The sequence below is a fragment of the Stenella coeruleoalba genome (assembly GCF_951394435.1).
Source record: "Stenella coeruleoalba genome assembly, chromosome: 3".
NCBI lineage: Eukaryota > Metazoa > Chordata > Mammalia > Artiodactyla > Delphinidae > Stenella > Stenella coeruleoalba.
The window spans coordinates 18,536,824-18,558,976 of record NC_137148.1 but is presented as its reverse complement, the minus strand read 5'-3'; positions in this window follow the sequence as shown (position 1 = coordinate 18,558,976).

Sequence of the window (22,153 nt, the reverse complement as noted above, 5' to 3'; positions counted from 1 at the left end):
ATGGTTTGCAGGGCAGCAATTGAGACACAGATATAGAGAACAAACGTATGGACATTAAGTGGGGAAAGCAGTGGGGGGTTGGGGGTGGTGGTGTGATGAATTGGACGATTGGGATTGACATGTATACACTGATGTGTATAAAATTGATGACTAATAGGAACCTGCTGTATAAAAAAATAAATAAAATAAAATTCAAAAATTAAAAAAAATTTAAATAAGCTACAAGGATATACTGCACAACACAGGGAATATACACTATATTTTATAAGAACTATAAATGGAACATAACCTTTAAAAATTGTGAATCATTATATTGCACACCTGTAACTTATATGATATTGCACACCAACTATACTTCAATTTAAAAAAGAAAACAATTAACACTAACATTCTGAGATTTCCTCTCTCCCGATAACTAAATCACCACAAAAAGACAGAGAGGTAATATGTGAATCTGACATTGAAAGAGAAGCAGGAGGAGATTCATATAAGAATCATAAGATCAATATCTAAACAGTTGTCTTAATATAATTATAGTTAACATCAAGAAAAGTCTATGAGAAATCCAAGTGGAAAGATTCCTGTACATACAAATTACAAGCTTCCTACCACTCAGAGTACTTTTTCCTACATTACGTCACAGTTCTGACTCTTTAGAACAAACTCAAATAAATAAAGAGCAGCTTCCGTTTAGATATCCATTGAATTCTTTTTTGACTACAACATGACTCCAACAACCATATTTGTTAGACATGGTGGAGAGCAATAGCCTTGTCTGGAAAGGAAGACATCAGGTTTTCCCCTAAGCATCAAAGACCAAAGGGACAATCACTTGCTCTTTTTATTCCAAAGTTCCCCTCATTAAAATATGAGTAAAATCCTTATCATAATGCATATCACATGATTCCTGTAAGAATCAAATAAGACATTAGGTGGAAATTTCTTGGCAGTTTAAGCGCTGAATTAATTTGAGTTCTTATCATTTCTTTTTAGATAGAATTTTTATTAGAATCCTTGAAAAAGCATGTTCACAACGTTTTTCTGTAAGATTGTGAATGTGTCTGAGAATTTCAACAGACCATATGAAATAGTGAGATTCACGTGAGGCTTAAGAAACTTCTAGATAAAGCTTGAACAAACTAGAAATGAATTTTTCAACTCCATAGTTATTTTAAGCTTTGATATTACATTACAGTACTTCTCTTGGAGAACTGATATATCAGAAATCATCTTAATTTTGGCCTAAATGTTCTTGAGATAGTCATATACTAGAGTAAGGTCATTTTCCTGTTTAAAAAAAAAAAAAACGAAACCAATAATTACTGTTTTAAGGAAGAGGGTAAAGGAATTGTAAAAGAAAGAAAAAAATTTGAAATTGACCAACCTGAGCTAATGAAATTACATCATTTGGAAGTTCTAGATTTAGTTTATTTTTAGGCTAACGTTTATTTTTGTTGAATTTCATTTTCTGCTCAAATATAGATAACTGTTTATTGTGACTAAGCTGTTACAATGTAATATTTTATCTGTCACAAAACACATTTTTAAGGATAAAAATGTTGTTTTGCAAATCATAAAAGCAATACAACTTCCCTATACTTTTGGAAGCAAGTATTTTTGTCGGTTTGGAAATTCCTAAGCTTCAATGTGACCTGAGATTTAATTCTGTATTTGCTATGTAGTGACTCTGTGGCAGTGATAAGTTTACTTAACTTCTCAGAGCCTTAGTTTAATTGATAAAAATTTTTAAGATAATAATGCATGCTTAATATGATTACTCTGAGGATTTCATGGACAACGGCTAGAGCTGAAGTATATTCAAAGCATCTGGCACATAGCAAGCACTTAATATAAAATAACTATAATTATCACTGCTGGTTCCTATCTACACTCCCTACAAAATAGTATTATTCTTCTGCTTTGTTATTCATGAGTGTACTGCCACATAAAATCAGTTATTTGTTCAACATAGGTCTAGAAATCTACTGCAGAATTACTCATACCGTCTGTAGAAAATATTTAGAGTAAAAGACCATTGGATCCTATGAGAACAAGAAGACTCATTATTTTGGAAGTTTCATCAGTGCAATCTGACGTAGTCAGGACTTTCCAGGTAGAAACTAACTACTATGGCACAAAATTAACTTAACTTAGAATGTACTAATTTTAGTTGGTGACCATCATTGCTAATGGATGGGGTTTAAGAAAATAAGCACTATCTTAAGGTTTTAAAAAGTTTTAAAAGTAAGTCACTACTTAAGGTACTCAGAATGAAGCTTAGACAAATACAAGACCAGAGTGTTTTAACTGGAAGACCAGCTAAACATCAGAACATCAGAACACTGGAATCCATCAGATTTTCATTCACAAGTGCTGGGCTAACAACTAGCCAGGATCCTTGCAGAAGAAATTAGTAGTTATATTTCCTGTTTACTGTTTATTTTCAATATATTTATGTGCATCAATTTGGATACAAGCAACTCTTTTCTATCAATAGTAGAACACTCTAATGCCAGTCAATAATTGAATAACGGGTTTCCTGCTTAGCAGTGGCAGAAGTTATTCTCCCTCTCCTGAATCTTGACTGGATTTCCTCACCTTCAGCTCTCACCCTCCACCAGCTGAGGGAGCAAGAGACCTCCTCTGAATGGGACACAGGATCAGCTCTCCTGGGGCTTCTCCCTGGTGCATCTCTATTTTAAATTGAAGTGTCTGCCCTATATAGTTGCACTGAAGTTTTATTTTGCCTGAGAAGTGTTACCATCAAAGAGCTTGTATTTTAACAAAATACTTTTTTAAAAAATTTACTTGATAATATAGAAGGCAAATATATTCTCCATTATGTATGATTTGTGCATCCCTTTACTGAAATTTGGGATTTTTCAAAAATATATGTAAATATTGCAAATATAGCCCCCCCCTCTCAAGAGCCCCCCCCCCCGACACACACAGTCTCTCTCTCTCTCTCTCTTTCTCACACACACACACACACACACACACACACACACACATATCAAGGGAATGCCATATGTCCCAAGTGAGACCTACTTGGAAAAGCAGAAATGCTGAACACATCACACAGTATCATTGTGACAGTACATTTGTCAGTTTTCTCCCTGGCAATGAGATTTTTCTCACCCTCAAGACATGCAAAGGACTTTTTTCATCTGTTCTTCTTATGTTAATAATTTTCTCCTATAGAAGTGAGAATTGTTCAAACTTAACCATTTGAGGCTTTGGCATTTAATTAGCTGACCTTTTTGAGAGAATTAGATCTCTGGGAGGAAGTGATAACTTTTGAGGTCGGAGGTGTTGAAGAGCTGCTCAGGTGGTCAGTGGATGGGTATCAGCAGGTTGTGAAAGGCGCATGCCTACATTTAATATGTTGTTTGACATTTTGTATCCTCTCATGCCCTTGCTTATTTTTGTTTTAGAAAATTAGCATTTCAACAATAGTAGAAGAGATGATTTAGTTAGGTGTAATGATGTATTCTCCTGTGCTACTCAGGTTAGTAGTATAATGCAAACATTTTTTTGCAAGTGTGATGCTAATTTAAAATGCTATTTGAGAAACTACATAAGAAACGCTGTATTTTCCATGTCTTGGCTTGAGTGCCTGTGTCTGTTAAGAACCTGCCAAACATGCTTATTTAGTATGAATACTTCCTTTCTTTTATAAATCAGAGTTGCACTCTGGAGGGCTGTGATCAACCTTTAAAAACATTTTACTTAGGCAAAGGTTGAAGTATGTACCACGCTTGGGGCAAAGGCAAGCCCAGCTATATCTTTTATCACATTGCTTTGGACATTTTTCAGCTTTCGTCCTGTCTTAACGAATCAGCTCTATCGGTCGATTAATTGTTTCACTGTACCTGCTATTTAACACGAAGGCACCTGGCAGAACAGCAGGAGAAAGAACGTTTATCTAAGTCCTTACGCAGCTGAACACTGTAGCTAATCTCCTTGCAAATTACAGTCAGAGTTGTAGTTCATCCATTAGGCTGGAAAAGACAAGAGTCCCAAGCAGCCCCGGTGCTTTTCCAGTTCCCAGGAGACCCACTAACCCTCGGCGTGTGTTGCCTGCGCACAGTAAGTGTTTCCTGCTAATCAGGTCAATGATTATCGCCCAGCTCCGGGGACCTGACAGCAGCCTATCACAGCAGTTAGGGAGCCACCAAACGCAGCACGCTCACCGAGGAGCTCCCGTTAAGAAATATCGCTTAGTCCTCATTTACTCACTGGAATCTCGGAGGATTTCAGCTTCTCTTTTTTGTTCTCTTAGACAGTGAGGGGCTCAGCATAAACAGGAAAAAGCAGCGGAGCATGCAGCTACTTGGAGGGTGTTGACTGAAAACTTCGCTTTCCCCACCCCGTTCACGGTTGATTCGACTGACTTCTCACCTCCTTCACGGTGAATATTTCAATTAAGGTAAGTGCCGCTTCATCTGAGTGACTGCGTCGAGCTGAATTTCTGCATTGAAAGTTCTAACTGACTATACTGACATTCTGCACTGCAGCAAGTGAGTGTGTCTGTCAGGAGAAGGCTTAGTTTACAAGCAATTGTCCTAGAATGAAACCCGGTGTTTGAGGATAATATTACAGAGCAATTTCTTTTGAAATCTAAGTATTCTGCCTTGCATCAAGAGAAAATGAAAGGAAATACGAAAAGAGTGAATTTCTCATTTTACCTTTTTAAATAATCTAGAGAACTGTGTGACGCTAAGGTAACTTGATTTTGATTGAAGTGTTTTGTTGATGTCATATGGCAAAAGCTCTCAGTCTAAAAGCTTCAAAGTTAAATCAGATGGAAAGAACATTTGCAAATGAGAGTTGAGATTTTGTGCAGCTTTTTACTTTAACAACGTTCCTGAGCTCCCTGTGGGTTGAAGGATTTAGGACTAAATCCCTGAATATTTTAATAGTGTCCGTTTAGCAATTAAAATTTAAATAAAGTTTCTGATGTAGCTGTTAAGAAAAATGAACCAAAAAGAATTATCATACCACTGATATGATTTATAGTTTTTATATGAGAGGTGAATTTTTAATGAGATAATTTAATAAAAAGAAAAGTAAAGAAAATTACCTTCTTTCTAAAATACTTACTTTTGAAGGGAGAATTATTCAATAATGGATTCAAATTAAATGTTTACTGACATCTTGGCTTTTATGTTTGAAGTTGTACTTTGTCATCAAACAAGAGTGAACTGAGGTTAAACTTGTATTTTACATGGCTTAGGACAATTATCTATGTAATTTACACAAACTAGTCCACGTTATTTCTTCTAAACCCTTTTTCCTCATAAGTTTGTTAAAAATATCTAGAGGGAATGGAAGCAACTCTTCCAAAGTTAGATTTAATTATCTGAACTTTTTCTTTTCTATTTTACTTTGCAAGTGTAAATATAGTCTGATGGTTTTCTCCCACATCATGGTAAATTTCTATATAATCAAAAAATAAAGTGATTTTATCCGTATCATTATGTATGACCAATTGATTTCTTAGCACTCTAACCACGTGAGTGAATAATAGCAAGCACTTATCTTCTTATGATGTAGTACTTATACTTCAAAATGATTTTCTAACAATGAGACAAGTGCTATTTAAAATACAAATGTATACTGTCATGAGATAACACTTACACAGGTTGAATTTCAATAACATCTGTTATGCTAAAGCACAAAGTAAAATGTTGCTGCTTTTGTGTAAAGATTTATAATGGTATCTTAACTGTACTTTTTAAAATGAGCACTCATACTTCATGAAATGTTGATTCTGCCCTCCTCCTATGGGTATCCTGAGATGGGACATTTTATAAAGATGTCAGAACATTGTTTATATTAATTGGCTAACCTTCCAAAATTCTCTAGAGAGCTTTTTAAGCGGATGCTATTGCTTCCCCCACAGGAATAAAATATTTTTAGGATACCCATAGGCACTGATGTGTACTAGCTGGTTGTCTGTGTGTTTTAGCCAAAGCCTAAAAACGTTTATTTCTCTCTGTTGCACTGAGACTTCTATCTCTTTTCTCCAGCGAGGCGGTTTTTCAACTGATTCAAGATACCTCAGAGAAGTGTTTGACTAGTTACTGTCATTGAGTCTTTGGCATCTTCTTTTCTTACATTTTAAACAACATGGATAAACAGGAGGAGGCAACATTAACCAAACCGGGTCACATTTGTTAGTAACAAACTTGTACATTGCTGATAACATCTCTGTATTATAAACTGTTCCTTGTGCCAAGTTCAAAATCCATGGTGATACTCTACCCAATGAACTTTTATTAGATGTACTTAGTTGATGTATGTGACCCTTGAAGGATGTGCTTAGTGTGTAATGGGATATTTATTTTAAGAAATGAAGGTAGCTGTAGTTTTTATTTAAAAAGATATGCTTAAAGTTTTTAAAGGGATTTAATCAGTGTAGTTGTTGTCTTAATTTGCATTACACAGGCTGAAAAGAGAATGAAGAAAATCTTGGTTACACTTGAGAATTAGGAGCTGTTTATGTTCGGTAGCTGCCTCAGTCAGACTTTTTTTCATATATTATCCCCAGGTTCCAGCTTACCTCTAGGTTCTAAACTGAATCCCATTTTTCATTTATTTTATGGTAATTTATTCCCTCTGTGACATCAGAAAACATCTTGTAGGATAACCTCACTTAGAATAGGCAGTTTCAAAATTTAAATTAAAAAAAAATCTGTTAGAGCTTTATAAAACTTTTCTTAAGAATTATAACTGCTCCTAGGTAGGTGGTATTTTCAATAAAAGTCAAGGGGGTGAGGCAGTGTTTACCATGACTCCTAAATGCCAGACACCTGGGGGTATAAATTTTCTATGTATAATTATATAATCATCAGGTCAAAATAATGACATTGGAGATAATTTACCCCAATTTTCCAGAAGAAGAGTTGCAGGCTGGGAGAGCAGGCTGGGGACCTATCATTCAAGCTCAGGTCAGACAGTATTTAAAGCTCGTAATCTTTACACTATACTTTTTATCACTTCATACATGGTGACCTATTCTGATACTCATGAATATCTGATAGTGCAACTTAATTATATCACCCTTAGAATAGTTTAATTCTTGGCTTACTCAAAATAAATGATTTTGTAAGCTCCATAGCCACCAGTGTTTGAAAGAAGCATATATTTTTTTCCTTTGAGGTTCTGAAGGAGGTTAGTGCTCAAGTCTTTGCATCAAGTTGATTCTGATTACTACTGACAGAAAAAGCACTCTACATAGGGATAATCAGTACAGAAATTTAGTATCTGCAGTATAAACATCTTTCCAAGAGAGGTAGATATACTCTCAGATAAAAATCAAATAAAGAGTAGAGATATAAATTCAATGCCACTTATATTGAAATGGAATTAAAAAGAAGTTAAGGAGAATTTATGTTCGTGGCAAAATACATTCACAATATTAGAAAAGATAAAGAAGTGAACAGAATTGAATGTTGGAAAGTAGACTAAAGAAAAAAAAATAGATTCAAATGTACGGGAGTCTATTTGTTCTACTGACTTTACATAAGCCTTCCCATATGTACACAGAGATTTGCTATAGCTAATTATGTGGATATTGTGACAGTGTTATCCAAAGCAAAATCTGGTTCAATCTAGGACAAAAAGGGAGAGATGTTGTAAAATTAGGATTGACCTGAAAAATCTAATATGATGAGCTCTCATATCCAAGGATGTGCTGAGACGTACTGGAAGCTGCATAGTTATAAAATATGATCCTTTCTTATGCTCCAACCTGTCCTCAAACACTTAAACAGATAATATGGAACCAGATACTGCAAATAATGGATTCAACAATGATTAGAAACATGATCAAGAAATGTATAATCTCCAACCACCAGCCAGTTTACTTTCCATTCGCTAGATTTTATGGTAAGCTATTGGCTTTTTCTGGTTGTATATAAGAATAACAGAAAAACAAAGTATATATAGATAATCTTTATTACTATTCCAAAAGAATGGACATGATCTATAAACAGTAGTATTTCAGAGGAGCTTGTTATGCTGAGCACCCACCATACATAGGCCTCCCCACCCAGAAAGTATGACATGTGTCTAGGCTCCACAAGCCACAGCAGATATGACCAGAGATGAATGTACCCAGATCTATGACAGCCATCTCTAGAGTAGCCAATGGCTACCATGTAGCCTTTCAAAATAACCATGTCAATAAAGAATGTTTTATGTAACACATAGATGATTTAATGACCTTAAGTGTAAATTCAGCATACTGTGGATAACCAGCAGTAGATGGGCAGGGGCAGAAGTTGAGAAACATAGAGATGATGGTCTGCAGAAATCATGAATAAACTGAACTCATGAGGTTGGTAGGAAGGAAAGAAAAGTTAATTCCCTTAGGTCAATTAGAAGACAAACATTTTCTGACTCACCATAATGGCTAAGCACAAAAATGAAGGCGTGCTCCCTGTACAGAAGCAGAAAGAATATGTTATCCTGGGTGGTATTCCAGACACACCATGCGATGGTGAGACTTCTTCCTGTTTTCCACATTTTTCTCTGTGGTTTCAGTTCCATTAACCAATTCAAGCTGAGCACATCTGTGTCTCTTACAAACTAAAAGCTTATAACTGGCCCAGCATCATACATATTCATAGTCTCAGTAGACAATGAATAAGGCAGAAATGTGTAGTGGCGGAAAGTACAGGTTCTGGGTTCAGCTACCTGGGTTCAAATCCCAGGGAGGGTACTTGCTAGCTCTGTGACAAGTCAGTTAAGGTGTCCAAACTTTATTTTTATGACTTTTAAACTGGAGCGAATAATAGTACTAATCCCACAGCAGTGCTGTGTGAAATAAAAATGATAATTAATATAACATACTTACAATTACTCAGGTGCTTAGGAAATAATAGTTGTGATTATAAACCAGAAAACTTGTTTTTAGTCCCTCACCTTACCTGTCAAGTAGAGAAAATCCAGGACGTTCTTTCTCCTTAGACAATGCACACTTGGGCCATACCAGGAGCTGGAACCATGTCCTGACACTGTGTTTATATCAGTACATTTGAATTTTAGGAATGTACACTTTTTCTTCTACTGGATTTACACAGATGTGTGGATGTTACTTTAAAGAAAGTAATTTGGGAGATGACTTAGAGAAAACTTTCTATTTTGTCAATGGCTGGTTACATGCTATAAAACCAGACTTGAATAGTTGACAACATAGAGAGTGTAGTGTGTGCATAGCTGAAATTATTCCCTATTTTGCCTTTTACAGAAAAAGTATGCTGGCTGCTTGTTTAGAAGAGAAACAAATTTATGAAACTAATTCATATGTTGTATGATTTTATTATGATCATAACAAATATTCTGTGGAATATTTGTAAAATATCTTGAAGATGACTATCTAAAAATCTATTTCCTGGTAGATTCAAGCCTATCATTTCCTCTTCTCTAACTTATCTATATCTTGCTATGGGATTTAAATCCTATAGTTACAAAGTTGAAAAGTTATCAAATACCATTTATACATATATATGTGTATATGTATATGCGGAAGTATTTCATATTTTATGTGTTGATTCAAGTAAGCCCCATAAATAAAAGGTATTTTCTGCAATGGAATTCATCGTTTTCCATCCTCCAAGCCACGGATTCTTATATGTTTTGCTATATATGGGAATCAGTGACTCTGTGCCTGAAAGTGGCAGATTCCTGAGGCTTATTCCTGGAGTACTGATTCTGTAGGTCTGAGAAAGGACCCAGGAAACACAGTTTTGAGATATATGCAGGTTATTCTGATAAAATCAGAATATATAGGAATGTGGCCTAACCACTGAGGTTTAAACAACTTCCCAGGCAATTCTGACATGCAGACATGGTTGAGGATAGCTGTTATAGAGCAGCACCTCCCAACCTGAACGGGCATGCAGATTACCTGGGCGTCTCGTAGGAAGGTTCCGTAATGGAGCCCAAATTCTGCATTTCTACCAACCTCCCAGGGCTACTGACACTGCTGGTCTATGAGAAATGCTGCTCTCATTCTCCGCCATACTGCTCTATGGTTTCCCCTAGTAGGTAATTATTCAAGGACCTACATAGGATACGACTTACAGCCCAGCTTACCTGGGCTAAAGGTTGATAAAACTTCTCAAGAAGCTCTTTTGATTATAGCAGGATGATGGGACGTTCTAAGCCAGGTGAAATTTGAGAAACATTTTTTTTTAATCTACCGTTGATTCCCACTACTCACTCTGGATATAGAGTAACTGGATGTTTTAGAAGGCAACGTATTTCTAGCATGTTTAATTCTTTGCATGGCTAACACTTGCTAACAATATTTAATTCAAAGCATTGCTAACGTATTTCATTCTTTGCAGTTAAGAAAGAGCAGGGTGATCGTTGCTTTCCCAGTCCCACTTCTGAATGTGTAGAAATTTTGGACTTTAGCACTCCCCAGGATAGCTATATACCAAGGTTCCAAACGCATCACAAAGGCCAACTTCTCAAACAGCATTTCAGTTCTCTTTATTCTAGGAATGCAGTCCTAAAGCGTCATTATTTGTCACTTCAACTTTTCTTCTTTCTCAAAACTAAATGGCAAGGATATAGATTTCAGCTTTCGCCTCTATTTAACCTTTTCTCTCTTTCTGTTCCCAGCTGCCACATTTCATTGTTATTATTCAAATCTACAAAATACAAAGGGAAATAGATTTCATTAGTATGGAAACAAATTTTGGATAATTAATATTTTTAAAATTACAAACCTGCCCATAGAACTCCGTTACTCTTCCATATTTTCTTCTAGAATGCTTAACATTTTATTAACTGTACACTTTTAAATTTATTTGATTGTTGGGGCTTCCCTGGTGGAGCAGTGGTTGGGGGTCCGCCTGCCGATGCAGGGGACACGGGTTCGTGCCCCGGTCTGGGAGGATCCTGCATGCCGTGGAGCGGCTGGGCCCGTGAGCCGTGGCCGCTGAGCCTGTACATCCGGAGCCTGTGCGTCCGGAGCCTGTGCTCCGCGACGGGGGAGGCCACAACAGTGAGAGGCCCGCGTACCGCAAAAAAAAAAAAAAAAAAAAATTATTTGATTGTTATTTGTCTCCCTCTCTAATTACACTCTAATTAGACATTAGAATGTAAGCTCCATGAAGGCAGGAGTTTTTTTGTTTGTTGTTTTATTCATAGCTGCAACCCAGTACCTAGAATAGGGCCTGGCATAGAATAGATTTTCATAAAATATCTATTGAACAAAGTATGAATAGATATTCCAAACGAATAAATTAGTTATAAGGGCCATGTGTTAGGATTGAGGCAAGTACCTAAAATATGATAATTTTGCTCAGTACTGTGGGTAAGATTCAAGCACATTTCCCCAAAGATTTACACTCACCCACTTAATGTACTTAGTTTTAGTGTGTCCCTCTTAAGTGTCAGGTACTGGGCTAGATGCTATGGATACATGTTGACAAGCCATAATTCCTTTGAATAATGTTCTGGCCTGTTGGTCGGGGGCAGACAAGGGAAAGACCAGTTGTAATACACTCTGGTGTGTAATCATGAAAAGATGTGTATGGGGTGTTATTAATGCCCAGGGAGAGCTCCTGACTTAACTTGGAGGGGCCATGGAAAACTTACTAGAAGTCTCCTGAGCTATAAATGAAAGGATAGCTTGAATTAAGACAGACAGAAGAGGAGGGGTTATAAGCTGCTACTAGAAGTGACACTGTGTCCAAAGGCACAGAGAATTCCTGACCCCCTCCAGGACCACGTTAGTTTGACATAACGTTACGATAAAGTGTTGTATGTGTAATAAGGGGCAACTACATTTTTCTATGTGAAAAGGCATTTGGATTCCAACCCAGGAACGATGGGGATCCATTAAAGAATTTTGAGAATGGGAGAGACAGAGTTATTGGTGCCCTATTCTGAATCTTGCATTATATTTTTCACTATTTCAAATCAAAAAATATATATACACATACATTAAAAATACCTATGAAGATTAAAACAAAAATATATCAGGGGAGAAAATGAGCTTTTGGTGGGCTGAAGGGAGAGAGAATAAGATATCCTTAAAATGCTGCACCCAGGATCTGTGGAAATTCATATGCAGGACTTGAAACCAAACCAGAGGTGGAATGAGTGTGAAATTAGCCAAGGTTCTATCCATATGTGGCTTTCAGGGGCTCTGTTTTGCAGGATTAGGAGAGAAATTTATTTCAGTTTCAGAGTTCAGGAAAAATGGCAGACTCTGAATGGCCACATCTGCTAGTACTGACATGGAGTAGAATTCACACTCTCCTACCAACTGACTAAGACCGAACAGAAAAACCTCTATGTCTGTCTGGATACTTGTAGGACAATCAAATTCAGCTATTCAAATTTAATGTCCCTGACATTCTTAGGAGGCTAACATTTTGACCCTTTCATTCTATAGGCATAATACTAGGTGTTAACTCTAGCAGAAACTGCTTCTTTTGTGCAGTACTTTGTGTTGTTGTTAACTATAGCTGAAATTCAAGAGGAGATGTCATTTACTCACAGTTTTTCTCTTACCGTTATACCCCAAATCACTCTTTTTGTTTCTTTTTCCTTGCTGTTAATCTGATAGTTACTGCTGATTTCCTGATGATGGTTTCTCCAGCAGGAACCATAATCTCTGTGAAGATTGGGACCTAGTTTTGTTCACTGCTTAAGCCTTAGCACCTACTTCAGTGTCTATTATATAGCTGGTACCGATGTGTTAAAGGAAGGAATGGAGGAAGGAAGGAAGGGGGAGAGAGAGAGAGAGAGAAAGAGAGGGAAGGAGGAAGGGACCAAGGCATCTTCCCATCTTGCTATCCTCTCTTTAATAGCTCAGCAAATGGCACTATAACCTACCCAATGGGCCAGGTGAGAAATCCAGCTATCATCTTTGCCTTACCACTTTTCACACCTTACACATCCAATCAACATCTGGTCCTTTCAGTTCTGCCCTTTAAATCTGTCTCACATGTGTTTGCATCCTTGCCCCCCCACGGTTCACACCTCCGTCATCTGTTACTTGCTTATGATCTCTATGTTATACCCTTCTTCTTCACAAAATAATACTCCTTACCATCAGAAGATCGACCTCTCTAGGACAGTCTTGATCACATGACTCCTATGTTAAAGATTTTCCTTGTAATTTCCGCTCTCTTTTAGGATATTATTCCAACCTTCATGAGGCATCCATTTTTCTGGAAGTTCTGGACGCCACATCCTCTTGAGTCTTGCCTAACCTCTAGCAGCTTATTTCCCAACCACCTTGGGTTCCTTATTCCTGAGATTTCACGTTCACCGCCTGTCATATTAAGTTAACTTTTTGCCTGGCTAGATCTCTTGACCTGTAGAACACAAGATGTCACTTCATCCGGATAGATTTTGGCCACTACCAGTCTAGTAAAATGTTCCTCCTATCAGTTTCCATAATACACGTTATGCCTCTTCTACTCCAATCCCAGAGCTCATCACACCGTTGAATAATGCTAAATTCCAAAGCCTTTGATGGCAGGCTCTATGTGTGTTTCATTCACTACCTTATTCCTGGTGACAGACACTAACCTATACAAATTCTTTGTAAATAAGGACAGGTAATGTACTTCTCTGAATTCAAGGACAATAATTTATTCATAGGCTTCTTCCTTCCACTTGGGCAGTTAAATTCCTGCCATTCTGAGGAGAATTTTGCTGCTCCATGTCACCTTTATGAAATGTCAGAAAACACAAAAATATAGTAACAGTTTGATTAATTCAAACATTTACCGTGCCAGTAACTACTGATATTTGTTTAATGCATTTCATACATCTTATGGACTATGTAGATACCTTATCCTTTAATGAAGAGTAAAAATTGTTCACACGCGTTTGGTAAAGGTCACCTATTTTCAATCAGCTCCTTTCTGTGTAATAACTGGCTGACATTTCTTATCCATTTGTGATCAATGAACATGCATATTTTAACTCAAAAGTCCATTCTCTTCAAAGTACCACTCTTATAGCTTCTTATTTCATAACTTGATGATGTTACGGGCAGGGTAACTACACTAATTCTTGTCCTTAGGCTTTTTTATCTTTAAAGCAAAATAACTGGTAGAACAAACAATAGAAATTGGCTATACTTGAGAATCAGTTGTCAAAAAGCACATCCTGAATAGATACGCTTTGACCTCATATGTTTAAGGAATGATTGCACTGTTACATTTAATATTACCATAAATAAACTGTACTTTATTGCTTGTCCTTTATATGTGGTGAGGTGAGATGTTCTAGAAATCCACAAAATTTAAACAACAGCATTAATTCTGGAAAGTATTTGTCTCACAGATATTTAGAAGCAATCTTCCCTGGAACCATAATCCTCAAAAGGAAATTGCAGTCCTTGCAGAAACACAGTTTGGGTCATCTGGGTCTAGGTCTCTGGATTCTTCTAGAAGTCTTCACAAGGCACAAATGACATTTTAAATATCTTGTCAGGGAAAGAAGTGATTTTTAATGCAGATCCACCAAATATAATTTTTTTAAACCAGTGGCCCCAAAGGCAAACATCTAAAAGGCAGAGAGAAACAGTAGCACCAAGATAAATGTCATGACTTGTGTCTAAGGAGGAACATCATATTAAGATAAAAGAGAAGTATCTCTTGTCAGAAAATAAGGAAGAGTAAACAGGTATAATACTTCATGGTTCTATCTGTATCTACTTGGAAGTATAATTAGATATCAGAATATTTCTTCTCTACTGGATGCTATGTTATTTTGTTTTTCTGATAATTTAGAAAAAAAAGAACAGATCTAATTATGCTCTGGTGTGCAGGCATGGGGAGAGGAGGACAGAGTTAGGCAGCAGCAAGTGAGCAGAGGTAACACGAAAGTAGGCAACGTAATGAAAGTGTCAAAATGATTCCTTTAAAGAAGTAAAGCTTGTTGTGTGATGGCCTGATGGTGTGTTACCCTTGCTCTTGACCAATATACCAATTTATGAAGCTACCAACCCTTCCACACTCCTGCTGTCTTCTAGATCTTTCTTAGTCCAGTTTTAACAAACTCTCGTGTTATATACCTCTCACACCTCTTTATGACCTATGACATAAAGCCTCTCCCTTGTCTTTTGTAGTAGTATCCTGCTCAAGAAGTTTGCTGATTCTGCTTTGAGTAGAAGCAGTAAAGTTAAAATGTGTTACTTCCCGAAGTAGCTCATTCCGCCTTTGGAGGAACTGATCAAGGAAAACTTTTCCCTATTTTGTTCTGTACTCATAGGTTAAATTCTGTACTCATACCTTCGAACCATGTAAATCAGGTATTAATTTTAGACAACATTAAGCTGGTTCTGAAAAGTGGGTATCAATCAATAAGCAAGGTAAAATCCTCTTTCACGTGAAAAGCCATTTACTTATCAACGGTGCCCAGGCCCTGCATCTTCGGTGCTTTAGTGCTTCCTACACAGTCTGTGGTTCTGCACTTCTCCAATGTCCCCTTTTGGACACATTGCAGAATGGGGCTCTTGAGAAACCATTCACTCTGTTTCCTCTGATCCATACCAAATGCAGAAATTACACCCTCTATTCCATCCATACCAAATACAGAAATTACACCCTCTGTTCCTTTCTGCTTGCTTTACAAAAATATTAAAACTTGTCAGAGTTGGTAAACATTTTAAAATCTTGAGGTTTGAAAAGGAGGGTGACCCTGCTAGCATTGAAATGTTTCAGAGGCTTGGCTTTCCAAGAGGAAATTCCAGAATTAAAAGCGTTTTTGTTTACATAGAGCCAGTACCCATGAGAGTAAAAGATACCTTCAAACATCAGCCTTGAGTTTTGTGTGCAAACTACTTGCTAGATATAGCAGAATTGTTGAAGTAAAGCAGTAATACGAAGTAGGCTTTTCCTAGGTCCTGGAAGTACTTATCTAAATCTGACAAGAGCATAACATGCAGATGGAAGGAATTTAGCATTTCGGTTGCTGGATGTATTTTAAATAGCAGACACAGTTTGTTAGGTGTTATGCTTTTTTGGCATTAGTTATGATTCTGACATAAAAATAAAAAATATTTAAGAAGATCAGAGATGCCTGTTTCCAGCATTTTCTACCAGGTAAACTGTCAGATAACACAATAGTCATCTCTATATCATGTTCATAAAAGACGATCATTTGGTGTGTAAGATGAATTTGAAGTGTAGTTTCAACACTGTTGGTAATTATATAAAATGACAGTACAATGTAAAAAATTAAAATGTTATAGCATTTTTCACTTAGCCAACATTAGGAGTGCTTTTTGAGGGGGCATTGACTGAGAAGGGGTAAAAAAGGCAGGTGTCTGAGGTGCTAGAAATGGCCATCTGGATATGAATGGTGATTACATGGAGATATAGATAGATAGATAGATAGACACATGCATAGTATGATTTTTAAATAATTAAAAAATTATCTATGCCACATGGTTAGCTAAAAACTTTCTTGTAATTATAAATAATTTGTTTCATTTCTTTTCAAATAATATTAAGACTGATTTCTATTATGAAGGAAATAATACTTAGTTTATTAGGTTATTTTTATTATCATAATAGATTTTGTCCCACCAATTTGCAAGTGAATATCTCCTAGAGATTTCAAACTGATTGCACACAGATACACAGAAAAAAAATGAAGAAGCACGTAAGAAATTTCTGCAAGAAGCATACAAATTTATAAATCAGAAAAACCATACTTGCTTTGTTACTTTATAAATTTTAAAGATAATTATTTTGTATACGAGGAGATCATATTGGGAGAGTTTGAAGCAGGAATGAAATAACCACCTCAAACTTTTAACTGGACAGATGTATCTTAGGAAAAAGTGATAATAACATCATATTTTAGATGAGGACCCTACAATATAAGGATACTTTACCAATACATGATTTCATAGAAAGTAATAAAAAACAATTTAGAATGAAAAAGAAGAGTCTCCTAATCAGAATATAAGTAATGCTGCTGGAAGCTACTTCTTTTCCAAATCATCTCCCTGGAGCTCCCTGGTTAAAAAATACATTTCCCAAGACTATTTCCACCCTTTAAATTGGGATACTAAAGGCCCTTGAGTTACACATGCAACTAGCAGTTTCTTACTAATTAGTATCTCATCATGGTATATTTTTATCTGACTGGCATTGAGAAAATGACCCACTCTGAACACTGTGTTGGTGAGAAAAGGAAAGGTCTACTGCATGAGATAATCAAAGGGAGAGAAGCCCCGGCCAGGAATGACCATGCGTCCCAAACTCACAGGTGCTTGACCCTGAGGGAGAGAGGAGCACAGAGGCAGCAGGGAAAAAGGAACAGAGAATCCTGGACTAGGCTGAAGATGCTTTAGGAATTGTTCGAGAACTGATTTGCATATTGGAGTAAATTCCCTTATTCCATTTTCAGATATCCATTTTTATGGGGACAAGTAAGGGGATTTTGAAAGCTGTGTAAATTCTTCCACCTACTTGAGGTCAATTCAAGTGATTATATATGCGGCCTGCTTACAAGATGCTACCTGGAATGGACCACTACAGATAGCCATAGAGAAAATTCTAATTTTCCTTCCAAATGAATAAAGTATATATATATTTTATATATATATATATATATATATATAAAGTATATATGTATGTTTAAGTATATATGTATATATACACAGGTACTGTACACATATATGCTTATATATACTTTTATTCATTCATACACATATAACACATATGTACACATATATTCTCCCCCTCTCTCTATATATAAATATATATATATTTGTAAATATATATATACAGACATACGCATGCACACACACTATTTCCACAGGACTTCTGTAATACAATATGCAAAGCAAGTTGTAGCATGTTCTTATGTTCTTTTTAAATTCCATCTAGACATCTAGAGTTAAATTCTGTGATCAACAAGAATGCATATTTCTTTTTTGTTATTACCAACAGGTTAACACTGAGAAAATGTGATTGTGTGGCTGTGTGTATGTGTGTGTGTGTGAGAGAGAGAGACACCGTACAGAATAAAGAGCCAGCATTATATCCCAAGGCTTTTCTTCCCTCATGTTGAACTAAATTCAGGAACAAGAAAGTAAGGGAATGAAACTGGCAGAACATGCTCCGTTTGCAGAGGTTTATGTAAGAAGAGAAATCCTCCTAAGAAATAAATTTAGTGGCGATAGAGTAAGAGTGAGAGGGCTCTTGGTTTCTTGGTGTTTAAAATGTGTAAACTATACACTTTATATTTCCTCATTGGTTTTTTTTTGAAAATTAAATGAGACAAAGTATGAGAGAGCACCCGTCATAGTACCTGATAAGTAGCTATTGCTCAAGGAAACAATAATCGTTTTTTCTTTGCCTTTGCCAAGCTTAAAGGGGTCACCAGGAAGCACATCCAGGACTGCAAAGTGTATCTGAAAGGGGTAGTGATGTAATGATGATTAAAAAGAATGGGTTTTTCAGTTCAACAGATTGAAATTTCAATCTGACCATGATTTCCTGTGTAGATCAGGGAATTTTATTTTTTAAGGGCCTGGTTTCCTTCTCAAGTATAATACAGGTAATATTCATGACCTCAGAGGTTGTTACACAATGAGACGCCATAATAAATATGCTTATCAATGCACCGGACTTATAGCAAACACCCTGCCATTGTGGATATTAGCATTTATTACATTAACCGGGTGGCCCAGGTCCCCATACTTTGCCGGCATTCCCTGTGAATTCTTTCAACCTCTCCAGGTTTTAGAGTTATCAGGGTCCCGGTTACAACCTTGACCCCCAGGGTCTCTAATAATTTCAAGCTAAGAAAGCCACTGGTTACCCAGAGGATGGAAAGCTGACTTTTATTGAGACCTATGAAAATGCAAATGTCTAAACCTGGGATAATAAAATAAGATCTTATTTTCATCAAGTACCACCTTTATGGTAGCTCAGGACCCACTGCCTCAAAGTCTCCCCTGGCTGTTGGTGAAAACTCCCAAAGTTGCTTTCAAAACAAGATTCTTGTGTTTCCCTCTCTGACCTCCTGCCTTCTGCCAGGGGAGAACCCTGCTGCTGAAGTCTCTTGGGAGATCACAGCTCCTCTGCACAACACTGTCCTCTGTCCTGGTCTCATTGTTCACACAAGTGCAGCTACAGGAAAAGCACACTGTCCTTCCCTTTATCGCTTTTTACTTACAACTTCAGCTTGTGCTTTTCACTAAGGTCACACAGCATATGCAGACCAAGTGGCAAGTTTTCTCATAAAGTAGAGAAACCATGGAAAGGAGTAGGATGCAGAAGACATAAACCAGGTGCCAGGCAAGGTGTCAGCTCTGAAGCCTGCAGGCCTGGTGCCTGAACGTTTCATCTCTGTGAACCCTCACTTGTCATCGGCCAGGGATCAGATCTCTGCTTCTAACCGAACTACTTTGCAATAGATCTTCCTGCACAGAGTCCAGGACCCAGCTCCAGTGAAGCATCAGAGACAGAACTTCAGACTCCATCCTGGGCTTTCATTTTGGAACCCCCATTTTCATTTCCAGATTCTAACTCTTGTGAGAATGTCCACTCATTTCAATTAAAAACCTTCTTCACTTCTGCCCACTAACCTATTCTAAATAGAAAAATTAGATGAAAATAAGCCTGCATCAATTCAATCTGTATTAGTCATTCTTTTTTTTTAAGTGTACAATTTAATGGTTTTTATTATGTTCATAGATATTTGCAACCATCATCACAGTGAGTTTTACAACATTTTAATCAGCTCAAAAAGAAATCCTGTATCTTTAGCTATCATTCCCCCATTCTTCGTCAGTCCTCCCCCAGCCCCTGTGGTAAGCAGCCACTAATCTAGTTTCTGTCTCTGTAGATTGCCTAGTCTAGACATTTTATATTAATGGAACCATATCACATGTGGTCTTTTGTGAATGGCTACTTTCACTTAGCATAATGTTTTCAAGTTTTGTCCTTGTTGTAATATTCCATTATATGGACATACAACAAGAGATAAGGGAACCCTCTTGCACTGTTGGTGGGAATGTAAATTGATATAGCCACTATGGAGAACAGTATGGAGTTTCCTTAAAAAGCTAAAAATAGAACAATCATACGACCCAGCAATCCCATTACTGGGCATATACCCTGAGAAAACCATAATTCAGAAGGAGTCATGTACCACAATGTTCATTGCAGCTCTATTTACAGTAGCCAGGACATGGAAGCAACCTAAGTGTCCATCGACAGATGAATGGATAAAGAAGATGTGGCACATATATACAATGGAATATTACTCAGCCATAAAAAGAAGCGAAATTGAGCTATTTGTAATGAGGTGGATGGACCCAGAGTCTGTCATACAGAGTGATGTATTAGTCATTCTTAAATGATACCTTGTGCAGGCTATCACTTACCCAGTGGTTGAACTGGGCCAAACCAATTTCTTATTCATTCTCTTCTGCAGTGAAAGTGTACAGTGGAGTCTGCTGGTCCATTCAGCAATCCTCTTGGGTCTTTGCTCCCGGAAAACAACTATGTGAACACTTGTAAAAACATGGATCTCCTCAAGAATGCACCTAATAAATTTGGCGGCTTAAATAAATTTTTACACATACAAAAAAAAAAAAAAAAAATTCAAAGAAGCAACCACCGACCTGAAAAGACCTAGCTCTAATCCCTAATAAAAATAGAATGATTAGCTTCTTATTCTACATTGTACATATTCAAAAAATGGGGTGATATTCAGACAAAGTGCAACTCTACCCCAAAGGTCTCTCATGAATCCATAGGTAATCCTCAATGCCTAGGAAAGCAACATGCAAAAAGAAGGGATAAAAACATAGTTGTTGAAAGCATAAAGGAAATAGGAGTTTATGCATCATCTAATATTTACAGCTTAAAAAGCATTACTTTGGGGCTTCCCTGGTGGCGCAGTGGTTGAGAGTCCGCCTGCCGATGCACGGGACAGGGGTGCGTGCCCCGGTCTGGGAGGATCCCACATGCCCCGGAGCGGCTGGGCCCGTGAGCCATGGCCGCTGAGCCTGTGCGTCCGGAGCCTGTGCTCCGCAAAGGGAGAGGCCACAGCAGTGAGAGGCCCGCGTACTGCAAAAAAAAAAAAAAAAAAAAAGCATTACTTTGGAGTCGAGTTTCAACCAAGTTACCCTGTTACATTTCTTTAAGCTCTTGGTTGGAATTCTGAATATGTTTTCTCAAAGAAACATTAAGCCCAAATTTGGGAAGTTATAAGACCTTTAGTTCACATTAGACTTTACATTCATACAAACTGGTAAGAACATTTATTGTTCAAAACAAACAAAAGACTTATATTTAAGACTAATATACGAGTTAGATAAAATAAAATGTATTTGTTAAACTTACCACTTTCCCAAGCTTGCATTTTTAAAACCTGAACGTCTTCTTAAACTGTGATAACTTTCCCCCAAACTTCCTCTCCGTACCATAGTTCTCAGTTTTCTCTTAACTGTATAATTGCATCTGCATATTTGCTGTTTTTCTCTTAAATTCAGGTCTTCATTCGAGACTCAGCCTCCTCTTCCATATCCTGGCCTCCATTCTCTTCTTTTTCACGCCAGGACCCCCTGCCGTGATCTGTGTAAAGTACAAAATTAACCTAGCTGTTTCCTACATAAAGCCTCCACTGGCTCTCTGTTATCTACAAAATCAGCTCCAGTCTTCCTGACATGGATAGGAGGACACAGCCTCAACTTCTCCCACCCCCGCCCCCATATCTCTTGCCATTCCTTCCTCTGTGCATTATCCTTTAGTCACTGTGAATAATTCGCTGTCACATGAGTAAGCATGTATGCCCTTGACCACACGCACACACACATCCCTAAGGACATTTTGGCCCTTGGTGCTATTCGTCCATGCTATGCCCATGAGATGTAGCTGCACTTTTCCGTGTTATCTGTATACTCCTCCATAACTTTTCTGGCTAATTCCTATTCTCTCTTCCAAGCTCAGAACTGACATTGCTTTCACTAGAACACTCTCTTTGATCTCCAGCCATCAGCCTCATTGATTATCTACAGGATACCTCAGAGATAGTGCAGGTTTGGTTCCAGACCATCGAAACAAGGCAAATATCCCAGTAAAGCGAGTCACACAAAGTTTTTGGCTTCCCAGTGCATATAAAAGTTGTTTATACTATT